The following is a 15836-nucleotide window of genomic DNA, read 5'->3' as shown; positions in this document are numbered from 1 at the left end:
ATTTACTGTTAAAAAAATGGATGAAGAGCAGGCTCTACATTTGATGATTTCTCAAAGTGGGTTGCCATCTTCAACTACTTTGTGCCTACAGAAATAAAGCACAATTGCTGTTGGATTAAAATTTAGTTACTAATTTAATCTGGTGCATAACATGGTATCACAGTTGCAGGTTAGATTTTTGGACAATCCTCATATACGGGAGAATTCTCAATTTAAAATTTATGCCAATGCTAATAATAATTAAACATCAGAAAATTGGGAGGAACACATAAATATGACCACTTCTCAGTTAAGCTAATATAATATAATATTTGCTATACTATCAGATTAAATGATGCTATTGTTAATTCAACTTTGGATATGGTTTGGATATTTTAAATACATAATATCAGGTTAAACTAAAAAGGACTCAGGAAAAATGTGAAATATGATATTATATGAGGAAGAAGCATTTATTAGTGACAACATATGCTTTATTTACTAATCTGTCTTAAACAGAATTCTTGAGTATGTAATATATAAAAGTAGTTTACAACTTTAAAATAATGATATTTTCCTTATGAAAATAAAAATACTTTAAAATTCTATATTATATCTAAAATAATCAGATTCTCTGAAAACATGAAACTGGAAGAAGTAACTCAATGGATCCAACGGTGTAAAGAAAATTAAATATTAAATAGAAAAATAATTTATCAAAAAAAAAAAAAAAAGCAGCATGGGTTACAATAAAGAAATATTTCTACCTTGCTAAACATTATAAAGACATAAATTTTTAAAAAAGAGCGAGAAAAATTTAATATGACACTTTTCCATGTGAAGTATCTTAATTAGTTTATTGGTATACAAAGATAGCACTGTCCATTTAATGAAGTTAGAAAGGTAGAGTCAATTTGGTCTCCCATTGTCAAATTCCTTCCATGCCTAAAATTATTGGAAAAGAGTCTTTATTGAATCTTTCTTACTTAGTAGTACTCTATGTAATGTCCTCAGGTTTAATTAATAACTGCATTCACAATCCAGGGTTGCTCTTATTAAGTATCTCTTCCTTCATTCTCATTATATATTGTATTTATTTCAGTGGGAAAAGAGTGTGTGTCCTCTTTGATGCTTTGAAGTCAACAATCTATATGGTGGCCCAAATATTAGTCATTCCTGTTTTTCTGCACCTGAATTTTTTTTTTTTTTAAGTAGAAAAGCACACTTTATCATTTTCACAATAAGAATTTATTATTAATTTAGAAATTTACATGAATTATATGTTAAATTTAGAGTGCCAGATGTTCTGAATTCCCACTTTGGGCCATTCCTCAGTGGCTAAAATAAACTAACTTAAATATGACACTTACATATTAAAATCTGGTACCTCCTACTTGGACACTAGTGACTAGCATTTGAAGTGGAGTATAACTAACAAAGTAAAAAAATAAATCTCCCCCCCCCCCCTTTATTGGCATCCTCAAAACTGGAGATCAGCACCACATACTGAAGTTCAAGATTGATTCAAGCACTTAACACAACTGAAAAAATATATTTGTTAAGTCTTCCAGCATCAGTTGTAGCATAAATACAGGCTTCTGGAATAACTCAATTTTGGGTGTTCCAAAAATGATGGTCAATAATTTAAAGGTGAAAAGTACAAACTAAAATAAGCAAAATAGTCCCAGTGAACATCGGGCCGCAAATGAACTGTTTTCGAGATAATGCACATTTTCTGTTAAGATCTGCCACTCACTATGGGAGCACTCTAGACTTTAGTCTGTATTGCTGAGACCTTGTACACGTTGGTGGTAATGATAGAATTTCTGACAAAGCAGTATAACAAAAAGTTACGCTATATAACAATGCACACAGCACTTAAAACTTATGGTGGATTAAAATGAAAACCAAAATACTTTGTGGCTTCTTTTCAACCAAAATGATACTGCTTTGCAAAATTGAGTTATTCCAGAAGCCAAAGCTGTGGTTTGTTTTAGATTTCCTCCCATATAGCATGCAGCATCCCCAGATGTGGGCTCCATCCAAGTTGAACAAAATGATAGATATATGAGCTTGGAAGGAATATTCCTTAGGAATATTTGTCACAGGCCTTCCAGCTACACAGTTAAGTCAAGTTATAAGCTCCATCTGCCAAAAATATAGATGGAGCTGATACTGAGATGCACCTATGAGTCAAAGGGGCTGATCAGCCAAGTTCGGTCATTCTGCAACAACCAAATCCTATGCTCACACCTTCATTATGTTGGAACTGTTAATAACTGATATACTTGTAGCTCCATGAGTAGTGTCCATATAATACAGAGGACTCCCACCACTAGGTGCAATACCACCGCTTTGCACACTGAAATAGTGAGAATCATGTTTAATCTTCAGAGAACAGAAAAGCTCTTGAATCTCATATTCTTTGAGATTATGATAGGCATCATGGTGAAATATAATATGGAGAATAGTGGAAATCTATGAATCTCGACTTGCATCGATCTTAAAGGAATATAGTTCATTCTCATATGTTTCATGGTACTTGCTAAATCACATCTTCATTGACTATTCTACTCCATTCCATTCCACCTTTCCTTTTAAGAAACTTTTCCTGCACAGACAAATTCTTGAATAAAGGTAAATTGCAGCCATTATCAACCCACTGCAGGATGGAAGCCTCCTCAACAATTCATGTTGAGGGAAATGGACTATAATGTGCCACGCTGGTCCAGTGCGGATTGGCAGATCAACCGTATTTAGCATCTATCTTAAAGGAATATAGGTCAGGGGCTTGAACCCTGGTCTACTTGAGGAGCGTATGCTACTGCACTCCCGCTCCTGACCACTCGGCTACGGATATCCAATATCAATTCCTTCAATGCTGATCTCCAGATAATTCTCCAATCGGGTGAAGCAGACTTTTTCTGCATCAGCCAAAAATAAAAATAAAATAAAATGAAATGAAATATGTTCATATTGTTCTCATTTTCACAAGGTAATTATCCAATTCTGCTTTGAAGTTAGCCAAATGCATTGCCTCTGTCATGTCGGGAAGCATCTTATTACAGTGTTTAACAGCCTGTTGTACATAGGTTAACTTCATGTTTAGTCACTTGTTATTCCTTAAGATTTTATAATTAGCATTAGTAAAGGCACATGATGCAAGAAAGCAAGCTTATATAGCATCAGCCAAAAGAAAAAAAAAACCAAAAGAAATCTAATTTCACCCATCCACTAGCTCCAAATGTTTGTCTAGTTCTGCCTTGAATCTATCTAAGCTATCAACTTCTACAATGACAGATGGAAGTTTGTTACAGCAATCAACCACCTGCTGGCTAAAGGCAAACTTCTATACATCTTTCCTCAATTTGAATTTATGCCCTCTCAGGTGATTATTTTGAGCATGCTTAAACCATTCAAGGCTTTATACACCTCAATTAGATCACCTTGCAGGTGTCTAGTCTCCAGACACTGTAATTTGCAAAATTCAAACCTTTCTAAGAGCAACCCTTTATTTCATTCACTAATCTTGTTGCCCTTCTCTGCACTCGCTCCAGCAGCTCTACATCCTTTCTAAAATGAGGCATCCAGACCTGTATACAGTACTCAAGGGGATAATCACCTCTTTATCCCTGCATATCATTGACAAGACACTGTGAGCTAACCTTGTAGACTGTTTGCACTGCTCAGAAAACTTCATATCTGACTGCACAATTACCCCCAGGTCCTTTTCATTCTCTATCACTGTCAGTGTAGTAAATAGAAAGATGGCCAGTCTAGTTAGCTGAGTGATTTTTGTCCTGTCATTTTATCTCTAAAACAGTGATTTATTGCCAAACTGTCATCTGATATCTGCCAAACTGTCAATATTCTTCAGCAGTAGTCCATGGTCCTGAGAAGCTAATAAGATGTTTTTGGATACAAGACTTCAGAGATAAGTATTTTAATTTAAATTTTGTTCTAACTTTCACATGCATAAGATATACTCACTATGTCGCTTCAATTACTGCCTGCCGTTGCAACAAGGCGATCGCTGACCGTTGGTCTCTTTGACTGCCTAAGGGCTTTCAAGTATCCTAGAGTCTAGACAATTTTCTGCACCTGCTATAAAGTGATTTCCTCCCTGCTACCCCTAGCCTTTTGTTTCCAATCCTCGGAAGACACAGCAAAAGCGCTGACCGGGCTAGCCAGGTGGGTAAAGTGCCTGCCTGCCTGGCAACCCAAAGGTTGCAGGTTCGAATCCCGCGCCTCGGGCTTGGATCAGAGTAAATACAAAAACTTTGGGAGGTGCATTATGGCTACAGAAGCTGATGCGCCAACAACTAACAAAAAAAAAAAACAGCGAAAGCAAAAGCTGACATATTTTGCCCAGGAGAAAACAATAAAACTGTATTTCTTGACCTGAATTTAACTCACACAAAATGCACTGCCTAAATCTTATGTGCACGTCATTTTGCTTCTTGCAGTTGGTAAAAACAAAATAAACTAAAATCTGCCCGCTCATCCGAAGTGCCTGTAAATCCGTACTTGTTCATCTATCAAAACTGACGATCTCCACCATGTCGAACAGCGAACCGGAAAATGAGGAAAAAAACATTGACTGTCCCCCTAACAAGGTCCCCAGGTGACTTTGCACAAAATAAATCTGTGGAAGATCAAGAAGAAACTAGGTCTGACCTTGTCTGCAAGAAACGCAATAGGGAAACTACAGCCAAAGCGGATAGAGTTCCCACGATGCCATTAGAGAATAGCAATTCCACAGATATGACAGCCATATCAAATACTGACCAAGCTTACCAATACAATCATGAATCTGAAAACCTGTATGCAGAAACTGTAACTGATGAAGTCTTTTCCCTTAGATCCGGCTTGGAAGCTCTCATGGCCAAGCTGACCAACCGGATTACATCTGCGATTTGCGGAGATATAATAAAGATATGGAGCCAGATGGAACGCATCCTTTTTGATCTTCAGGTCAACGATGAGTGGCTCAAAGCCAAAATGGAAACCTACCAGGAAGAGCGTAGAAATGAAATGCTACAGCGCACCCGCTCTTATGCAGATGCACTGATAAATCCTTCAAAAAAGAATACTGAAGCACCCAAATAAAGGAGCAACACCTGGTTTTATTAAAAGGAGTCAAAGGGTTTAGAGAAATCTATGAAAACAGCCATAGCATACGTGTGGATATTTACTTTAGAAAGAAGTTCAACCAAGGCCTCCTCAGTTCCAAACTCTGGACCAAAACCAAAGTAGTCAGAGTACTTTAAAGAGTGCTCAGTTAAAGACAATCTAGCTGGGCAGCAATAAGTCCTCCAGGGTTTTACCCAAGTTGGACAACAGGCCTTAGCAGAAGTAGAAGTACAGGGTTTAGAAATTAATTTTAACAATGCCATCTTCCAAAAGACAGCATAAGTTGCCTCGATCAAACATTTATTAGAGTGTAACAACGACAAATGGATAGAGTTTGTGTAGTCACTTGACAAAAATGCCCTCAAGATTAACAAGTCCAGTACAACTATTATTATTGATTTTAGAGATTGTTGAATCAGTCTCTGCCTGGCTGAAGCAAGGAGCGGATTCAGAAGGCCCCGTTGAGAGTTTTAATTTGTTGATGAATATTAAGATCACAGCAGGGGCATCTGAGGGAAGAAGTGCATCAAGTATGGCATTGACAGTGCTAGTCCAAGTCAGAGTTTCAGCATTGTGTGAGTCAACAGACTAGTAAATTTCTGAAGGGTGAACCTTGTTTCTAGAGAGACGATGAACCAGCTCCCAAGGGTCAGAATTACCTGCAGTTAAAACAAATGTTCTCCAAGTGGATCTTTTACTGCCTTTTGAGGTTGTGATATTCATTTTTAAGCTTCTCAACGTCTGCAGTGGGCCAGACTGGCGAGCACAAAACACACTATGATGTAAGATGGGCGAATCAAGACTCCACCATGGTGTTGGATGTTCAGGCGGCACGAGCAGGCCTTGAACAAAGCATCCTGGACATACAATACATAGTCAGATGCAGATTAATAATTAGTGATAGTATTCATCCAGAGAATGAGAATTGAAGAGCATCATCCAAAAGAGACCAGAATAAACATTTACACGTAATTTAAGGGAAAACTGCGATGGTCCTACAGTGGAAAAGAAATATCTGGAAAGGAAGGCTTAATCACAAAGGGAACAGCTCTATGATCACTAGTGCAAATGCCAGAGTTAACAGACTAATCAGAAACAGTGGCATATGCAATCAGAGTTATGTCACTATTACTCTCTCCAGATGTAGAGCTGAAGGTAGAAGGCATATCAGGCAGGTTGAGAGTAACAAGTTGATGAGAGAGTAAGAATTCTTCAATAAGTCTGCCTTTAGTGTCAGAAGAAGATGAAAATCTGAGTAGAAACTTTGCATTGACTTCTGACATGATGAGAGTGTGTGCAGAACCAAAAGTAGTAATAAAAAAGTAGTAAAAGATATTGAAGATAAATAGTGATATCGGATGTAGGTGGATATTATAAAGAAACTAAAAAATAAAAAATGCTAGGTCGAAACATGGATGCAGACAGCATGCTGTGTGGTAAGGATATTGATTTTCACAAAATTAAGATCAGAGTTTGTTATAACAAACACAGAGTGTGGCTTTGTTATTACTTGGGCATTCGCTAAACACATCACCACAAATGGGGTCTTCTGTCAACATGTGGTAGTCATGTGGCCGAAGCCAATGTAAGTGCAACATTTCAATACTACCACAAAAGATCTAGATTTGTGGACAGTAACTTGAATATTAATTTATATACTGAGGACAAATACCAATGATGCAATGTACATTATTTTAGGATACAGACTTAGTGGTAAATTGAAAAGTCAATTTCTTGGTAAGATACTGAAGTGTTAATATTGAGGTCTCGCAGATTTTTGAAGTAAAGATCTTTTTTGAATAAGTCCTCCATGTCAAAAATAAGTAAGGTTTGGTCAGATTTTTTAGGGGGTGATGAGGAGATCCCCACTTAAGACAAAGCTAGTAGGGATGCAATCATTGCTGCATCAGCCTCAGAGTCAGTTTCTATAAGAATGCCCTTATTATGAGTAAGCCTTTTTATTTTAATGTAATTCACATTTTACTTCAATGTCTTGGTCACTTCTGATTTAATAGCTTGGCTGGTACCTAGATGAGAGTTTTCTCATGCCTTTAGAATAATAATTCTTCTTAAGTGATCTGGTTATCAGCAGTGATTATTCGTGCATTAAGAATTTGCAGATAAAGAAACCACTAGGTGGCAGTGATCACAGTGTACTGATGTGGGATTTACTTAAAAATATAATTACCATCAGAGGTAAAGGGAAGGGTTTTTGCTTTCGTAAAGGTGACTACAGTGGCGTCAGACAGCTTTTAAATTCTGTACAGTGGGACCAAGGGATGATGTTACGAACAGCAAATTTGAAGTGGGAAGCATTCAAGGAATTAATTGTGGAAGCTACCAGGCTTTTCATACCGATTAAGAAATATTGTTCAAGGTTTAGGCCTAAATGGATGTCAGAATAACTAATGAGACTTGTGGCAGAGAAGAAAAATGCATATAAATTATCAGGTGACAAAAGAAGCCTACGGCAGGTATAAACTAGTCTATAATCAAGTCATAAAGGGGATTAGGCAAGTAAAGGCAGATTACGAGAAATCTTTGGCAAAGCTAAGAAAAACAGCTAGGACTTCTTTACTTATATAAACTCTAAAAGGAAGGGGATGAATAAGATTGGTCCACTTGATAACGATGGTTCGATTGTTAACGATCCTGCACAGATAGCTGAAAACTGAATGAGTATATTGCATCTACATTCACACAGTCACTGGTTAAAGATGCATTGCATGATCATCTAGACAAGACTGCAGCAATAATTCAGACCAGCATGGGTTATTAAGGGAAAGTCTTGTCTGACAAATTTGATTGGATACTATGGTGTGGTTACAAAGGAATTGGATGCAAAAAATAATTTTGATATCATATACTTGGATTTCAGGAAAACCGTTGACACTGTCATGCACGGAAGATTATTGTACAAATTGGAACAGTATGTATTAAGGGTAAGTTGTGACAATGGATAAAAGGGTGGTTGAGTGGGAGAAGACAGAGAGGGTTAATCAATGGATGCTGCTCTTTGTGGACTAATGTAATTAGTGGAATTCCCTGTTCAGTGTTGGGCCCACTGTTCTTTTGTATATTTATCAATGATATTGAAGAAGGTATATCAGTCTTACTGTCGAAGTTTGCAGATGATACAAAGGTTGGCAGGGCTGTTAATGACAGTAATGGCAGTGTGCTACTGCAACAGGATCTAGAAAATTTGGGCAAGTGGCAACTGAAGTTTAACATTGACAAATGCAAAGTACTGCATTTGGGTAGAAGTTACCCCAGAGGAACGTTCCAACTGTTTGGTACTACACTTAGGGTGGTAAAAAATGAAAAAGACGTGAAAAAGGAGTGATTGTGCAGTTAGCTTGAAGTTTTCTGAGCAATGCAGACAGGCTAACAGAGCAGGTCAAGGGATATTGTCCATGATATACAGGAATTTTGCTAGCAGGGAAAAGGAGGTGATTATCCCTTTGTATAAGGCAATGGTCAGTCCACACCTTGAGTACTGCGTACAGGTCTGGAGGCCTCATTTTAGGAAGGATGTAGAGTAGCTTGAGCATGTACAGGGAAGTATATGGAACAAGATGTGAGGGGGAATGAAGGCGTCGTCTTACCAAGAATGGCTTAAGTTCTGCAAATTGCAGGAGCTGGTGATTAGGCACCTGCCTTTAATGAAAGTGCTTGCAATTTTTCCATAACAAGATATTCATATAGCCATATTAAAGTTAAAACTATGTTGAACTGACAAATGGCAGTTGAACTGACAAAAGGGGGCAGTTGCCTGCTGAATCACAGCCTTTTAAAATGCACTGCTTGTTTGATGTATTTGGAGCAATCAGTTACGGGACATGATATTGCCATGAGGAATCTTTGTGTGTGCGTGATGTAAGGAGTGTGAGGAAATCAGGCGACAACTCAGCGTTGTTATGGGCCTATATGAGAGCTTGAAGGACAGGGTGAATGCCCTCGAAGGATTTAAATTGAGGGGCACATCAAGCTTTCAGCTGCCCACATCAAGGCCAGAGCTTGCACTTGAACATCATGCAACATCCCATACTAATCCTTGGGCAACCCCGAAGGCAGAATGCACTGGTCCCAGAGGAACTAGTAGTTGTCGGTGACTCTATTGTCATGAAATGGGAAACATATTGTGTAAAAAGGATAGGTGGAACACGACCAAGGTATGGTTGCCAGAAACAAAGGTTGATGACGTTGTAAAGGTGATATTGTTGTACATGTTGGCACTAATGATATTAAGAGTAGGAGACCAGCAGAATTACTTAATAAGTACAGGTCACTGTTGAAAAAAAGCTGTGAATTAGGGCTGAATTTAAAAGTGCCTGCAATTCTGCCCAGACACAATAGGAGGGAGTATATGATGAGAGCCTTGTCGATCAATTTGGCCCTAGAGAGATTGTGCAAGACTCAAGGGGTAGAATTTTTTTCAGCCTGGTCTGTGCTTACTAGCAGGATAGACTGCTTCTACAGGGATGGGATACACTTAAATATAAAGGGTGCAAGAATTTTTGCTGATGCTATCAAGGCAGAGTTAGGTGGGTTGGAAAACTGCTAGCTTGGTAGGGATACATGGACTAATAGATTAACAGTAGCCGCTGAGAGAGGTGAAAGTGATTCTTGCACTACTTCTATTGAAATGCAATTGAGCAGCAGCCTGTAAAGCAAGGCAATAGGATTTCCAGGACTGCTGAGAGTTATAGTGGAACAAGTAAATACATGGGCTGTGTCAGCGTAACTAAGAGTAGAAACAGGTGCATGTATACCAGTGCTAGGAGTTTGGTAAATAAATTTGATGAATTTGAGGTGTTGGTCAAAACATCAACGGCAGATATTGTTGGGATATCAGAGATGTGGTGTCGCACAGATATAAGGAATGCAAAACTGGAATTTGGGGAGTACAATGTGTACAGGAAGGATAGATAGGAAGGGAGGAGGGGTATGCTATTAGTTAAGAAACACATATCAGATCGCCCTATCCAACCGCTTCGAGATGCTGGCCGTGCCCGAGGATATAAATGAAGAAGAAAAGCAGATCTCTGATGCCATCCTGGAATGTGCCAAGCCTCTATGTCCACCTGCCCGACGTCGAACGCAACCATGGATATCAGACGAGTGCCTCGACCTCGTGGACAAACGGAAACAGGCAAAGTTGGTCGACTTTGAACGGTACCGGCAGCTAAACCGAGAAGTCCGACAAAGAATGACAGGACAGCAGAAAGAGAAGCATACTGGAACCAAGTGGCAGACGATCTTGAAGTGGCGGCATCCAAGAATGAGTACCGCACTCTCAGATGTCTGAGTGGAAAGACCAAATTGACTAGTGACAACATCAAGAATGCTGATGGGACCTTCATGCGATCACCATCCGAACGCCTGCAACGGTGGAGTGAATTCTTCAAAGCTTTGTATAATCACGACCCACCTCAGGGACCGCCAGCAACAGCACTCTTGATCGACCCCCCTGAGGTCTCCATGGTCGATGTTGAGCCTACAGTAGAAGAAGTGAAAGCAGCCATACAATCTCTGAAGAATGGCAGGGCACCAGGAGTGGACCTAGTCACCACAGAAGCGATCAAAGCCGGGGGAGATGTACTGCTTCGCCGACTACACTCACTCCTCAAAACCATCTGGTGCACTGAACAAATTCCGCTAACATGGAGGAAAGCCATTATCGTACCGATCCACAAGAAAGGTGATAACCGGGACTGCAAGAACTACTGTGGCATCAGCCTCCTTTCCATCATCGGAAAGGTCTTTATGAAGATCATCCAGTCAAGACTGCAAAAACATCGCGAGCAAACCAGTCGAGAAGAACAGGCAGGATTTAGACCCGGGCGAGGATGCTGTGATCAAATCTTTGCCATTCGTCAGCTGATGGAGGAGAGGATCCGGTGTGGACAGTGAACCGTCATTGTTTTCATTGACTTTAAGTCTGCTTTCGACTGTGTCCACCGGCCTGCCTTATGGAAACTACTAGAGGTTGAACATGTACCTCGAAAAGTCATCACACTCCTCCAAACTGCATACAACGGTTTAACCAGCCAGGTGCGCATCCAGAACGATTTATCTGAGGAATTTACCATCCAAACTGGAGTCCGCCAAGGGGATGTAGCCGTTGCTTTTCAACATCGTGGTTGACGCCATTATGAGGCAAGCATTCAGAAACAGACAGGGCATACAATATGACAAGGATCACTATGTGACTGACCTGATGTTTGCTGATGATAGTGCTATCCTTGCCGGTAACGACGCTGAAGCCACAGACATCCTCTACGACATTGCCCGCCCATACGGTTTGAAGATCAATGCTGGTAAGACAAAGGCCCTGACAACAGATGGGTTGCAAGCCACCATCTATCTCGAAGGCATCCAGATCGAGCAAGTGCAGGACTTTAAATACCTTGGGTCGCTGGTCCAGGAGAAGAAAGTTGCATCCACCATGGAAATCCACAGCAGAATTGGACAGGCGGCCACTGCGTTCGCCTCGCTCAAATGGTGTCTGTGGAAGAGGACCAACATTTCCACAAAGACTAAAATCCGACTCTTCCGGACTTTGATCCTGCCCATTCTTCTTTACGGATCGGAAACATGGATTTGTCTCAAGTTAGATTTGAACAAACTTGAGGTATTCCAAATGCGATGCCTGCGGCAGATCTTGGGCATCTCTCTTCGCGACCGCATCACTAATGATACCATCCGCGCCAGATGCCAACAGCAACCAACCATTGCCGACCAAATCCAGAAGCGAAGGCTTAGATGGTTTGGCCACGTATGTAGAATGGGCACGAACAGAATACCATCCACACTCCTTTGGAGACAACAACCCACCCAATGGAGCATCCAACGGACCGCGCCTAGGAAAACGTGGGCCAAGCAAGTGGAAAATGACTTGAAGAGCCGACGTCTCGACCTTAACCAGGCCAGGACTGACGCCATGGATCGTAAGGTATGGAAGAACATCACAGAGCAAGTCCAAAACCCTGCGGCACCTACAGCAGCATACTGGTTGCGTGGCCAACCGCCTCCCCCAGCTGCCACCTAAGGACCAAAGAAGAAGAAGAAGAAGAAACACAAAATCCAAGGAGATGCAGCCAGTTGACATCGCTGGACAGTGCAGGGTGGAGTCAGTTTGGTGTGACATAAGCACTGGGAAATTAAAACTGAGAGTAGGAGTGCGTTATAGGCGTAACAACTCTGATGAGTATAATAAAAACTGTACAGGGAAATAGAGTGGGCCAGTAAATCAGAGAGTCTTATAATGGGGGATTTTAATTTCCCAAATATTGACTATAATTTGTGGTTTTGGTCACTCACACTCTAGCAAGGCTTTTGTGGATTTGTTGGATGATTGTTTTCTACATCGGCATGATTGGGAGGCCAACAGAGGGAGTAATACTCTTGATCTGATTATCAGTAGTGATTCTTCATCCATTAAGAATCTGCAGATAAAGGAACCACTAGGTGGCAGTGATCACAATGTGCTGAAGTGGGATTTACTCAAAGAGGTAACTACCATTAGGGGAAAAGGGAAGGGTTTTTGGTTTCGTAAAGGCGACTACAGAGGTCTGAGACAGTATTTAAATTCTATACAGTGGGACCAACTGATGATGTTACCAACAGCAAATTCAAAATGGGAAGCATTCAAAGAATTAATCTTGGAAGCTACTAGGCTTTTCATACCAACTAAGAAATATTGTTCAAAGTTTAGGACTAAATGGATGTCAGATGAATTAATGAGACATGTGACTAATGAGACAGGAAAAATGCATGGAATACATAGAAATTCATGGGTCACATGGAAGCCTATGATAGATATAAGCTGGTCTGTAACTAAGTCACAAAGGAGGTTAGGCAGGCAAAGACAGATTATGAGAAATTTTTGACAAAGGATGCAAAGAAAAACAGCAAAGAGTTCTTTACCTAGGTAAACTGTAGAAGGAAGGAGATGAATCAGATTGGTCCACTACATATCGATGGTTCAACAGTTGATAATCCTGCTAATGTGGCTAACAAACTAAATGAGTATTTTGCATTTACATTCACATATGATGAGTTATTCAGGGAGGAGAATGCCAGAGGTGAACTAAACTCTGCCATTGAGCTAGATGATTTTGTAATAACTGAGAGGAAAGTGGTGGAGGAAGTGTTGAAGATAAACATAAGAAAGGCACGTGTGTGGATGGGATCTATCCAGTTATATTAAAGGAGGCAGCAAAGGAAGTTAGCAAAACCTTAGCCATAATTATGAGAGCTTCCTTGGACTCAGGTGAGGTACCCATAAACTGGAGATGTGCAGATGTGACCCCAATCCACAAAGGAGGACCAAAGGGCGACACAACTAATTATTCACCTGTTTGTTTAATTTCTGTTCCAAGGAAATTAATGGAGGCACTGGTTAAAAAAACACTGCAGGATCATCTAGACAAGACTTCAGTTATAGCTTGGACACAGCATTGTTTTGTTAAGGGGAAGTCTTGTCTGACCACATCATAGTATCCAATACTATGATGTGGTCACAAAGCAACTGCATGTAAGGAATAACTTTGATATCATATATTTGGATCTTAGAAAGGCTTTTGATACCGCTGCAAAAATTGGAGCAGTGTGGCATTGGATGGTTGGGTGGGAGAAGACAGAGTGGTAATCAATTGACACTGACCTTCGTGGACTAATGTTATTAGTGGAGTCCCTCAGTGCTCAGTGTTGGGTCCATTGTTGTTTTCTGTATTTATAAATAATATTGATCATGGTATATCAAGCTTAATGTCCAAGTTTTCAGACGATAGGAAGGTTGCAGGGTTGTTAATGACACTAATGACAATACACTGCTGCAACAGGATCTAGAAAAGTTGAGCAGATGGGCTGAAAGGTGGCAAATGAAGTTTAACGTTGACAAATATAAAGTACTACATATGGGAAGCAGTAACCCCAGAGTAACGTATCAACTCTATGGTACTACACTGACAGTGGTAGAGAATGAAAAGAACCTGGTGGTAATTGAGCAGGCAGATATGAAGCTTTCTGAGCAGTGCAGACGGTCTGCAAGAGTTGGTCATGGTGTCTTGTCAATGATAAAAAGGAATTTTTCTATCAGGGATAAGGAGGTGATTATCCCCTTGTATAAGGCAATGGTCAGGCCACACCTTGAGTACTGTATACCGGTCTGGAGGCCTCAGAAGAATGAAGAAGGATGTAGAGCTGTTGGAACAAGTACAGAGAAGGGCAACAAGATTAGTGAAGAAAGGCTGAAGTTTTGCAGATTACAGCGTTTGGAGACTAGGCACCTGTGAAGTGAACTGATTGAGGTGTATAAAGCCTTGAATGGTTTGAGCATGCTCAATGCTGATGGGATTCTTCCTCTTGCTCAGCATAACCACCCGAGAGTGCATAAATTGTAGCAACATATCCTTAATGCCATAGCTCTCCAATTTGTACAGCAGTCTTCCATGTGTCAAAAGCTTTCCTGAAATCCAAGTATATGATATCAAAATTATTTTTGGCATTCAGTTCCTTTGTGACCACATCATAGTATCCAATCAAATTGGTCAGACAAGCCCACCCTTTAACAAACCCATGCTGTGTCTTAACTATTACTGCAGTCTTGTCTAGATGATCCTACAGTGCTTCTTTAACATAAAAGACACACATGTTGAAAGCACTGATCGATATCTAATTAGGAAATGACCTATGTAATTATTTACCTGTGCATTGGTAGTGACGTAATTGCCCTGCTCACTTGTTCCGCATGACCCGCTTCCCTATTCTCCCAATTACTCCACCCCTCACCACGCGGTATTCTCAAGGTGGATTAAATATTACTATGCAATTATTTACCTGCATTTGAATAGGTCACTTAGGAAAAGGCCTTTTGTTTTGGGTTCCAAAATCATGAGGAATACTGTTGCATTTGAAAGAGCAGAACTAAAATATTTAACTAAAATATTTACACATATACAAACTATATCAGGTCCATTCATCAGCTGACATTAGAAAGAAATATCAAATGATTCTGGGTGTGGCCATGTATTAGACAGTGAAGTACATTCACAAGGTTGGTGAATGTTATGGAAGCAGTTGTCTTTCAATAGAAGACAACAATGTAATTCTTTACCTGCACAATTTTAGTGACATAATTTCCCTGCCCTCTTCTCCCATTGGCTTGAATAAATATCACTAGATGGAAAACTTTTTTAATGTACAGAGAGAAAAATCTCAAAAATCGTTTTCAGCAGACAACATCCCCCAAAGTCAAAGTGAACACTGGGGCAGATAGTGGCACCTCCTGGTGTAGCTCTGAAGAACTGACACTGGATGCAAGCCAAAGCTAAACATTACTAAACAAACTCCCGTAGATAGTTGATGATGTGGAAGAGATGTACTGAAGATACTGCATTGAGTGTGGCACAGGATAAAGTCGCTCACAATCATAGGATGAGGGGTCGGTTTGAAAATTCAGAGACAGCAGAACAAGTGCCACTCTCACCCATATGGCTACAACGATCAAAGGGCAGGACATCCAGCTCAAGCAACTGCAATAGTGACCACCCAGGAAGGAAGGAAGAAAAGGCCAATGCATGAAGTGGAGCATCAAAATGAATATGACAATGTACAAGATGAGACTAAATACCAAGTGGTTGGAATGATGTCTGGATGTTCAGGTCACTGAACACTGAATAGCAGATGAGAGAAGGATCATTGTCATGAAGAACCTAACA

At 40.1% G+C, this 15836-nt stretch overlaps 1 protein-coding gene across 1 annotated transcript in view; it reads right to left on the bottom strand.

Annotated features, from left to right (window-relative positions):
• Positions 1 to 1025: 1025 nt before the first annotated feature.
• Positions 1026 to 15836, bottom strand: part of LOC150085574 (catenin alpha-like) — a 707146-nt gene continuing 692335 nt past the window's right edge. The window contains exon 25 of the mRNA XM_090373354.1: positions 1026 to 1169. The gene's annotated coding sequence lies outside the window, so the exon portion shown is untranslated. The remainder of the gene's footprint in view (positions 1170 to 15836) is intronic.

This window comes from Mastigoproctus giganteus, chromosome 5 (genome assembly GCF_048544385.1).
Source record: "Mastigoproctus giganteus isolate SK-2022 chromosome 5, ASM4854438v1, whole genome shotgun sequence".
In the NCBI taxonomy this organism is placed as follows: domain Eukaryota; kingdom Metazoa; phylum Arthropoda; class Arachnida; order Uropygi; family Thelyphonidae; genus Mastigoproctus; species Mastigoproctus giganteus.
This window is presented reverse-complemented; position numbering and strand designations above follow the sequence as displayed.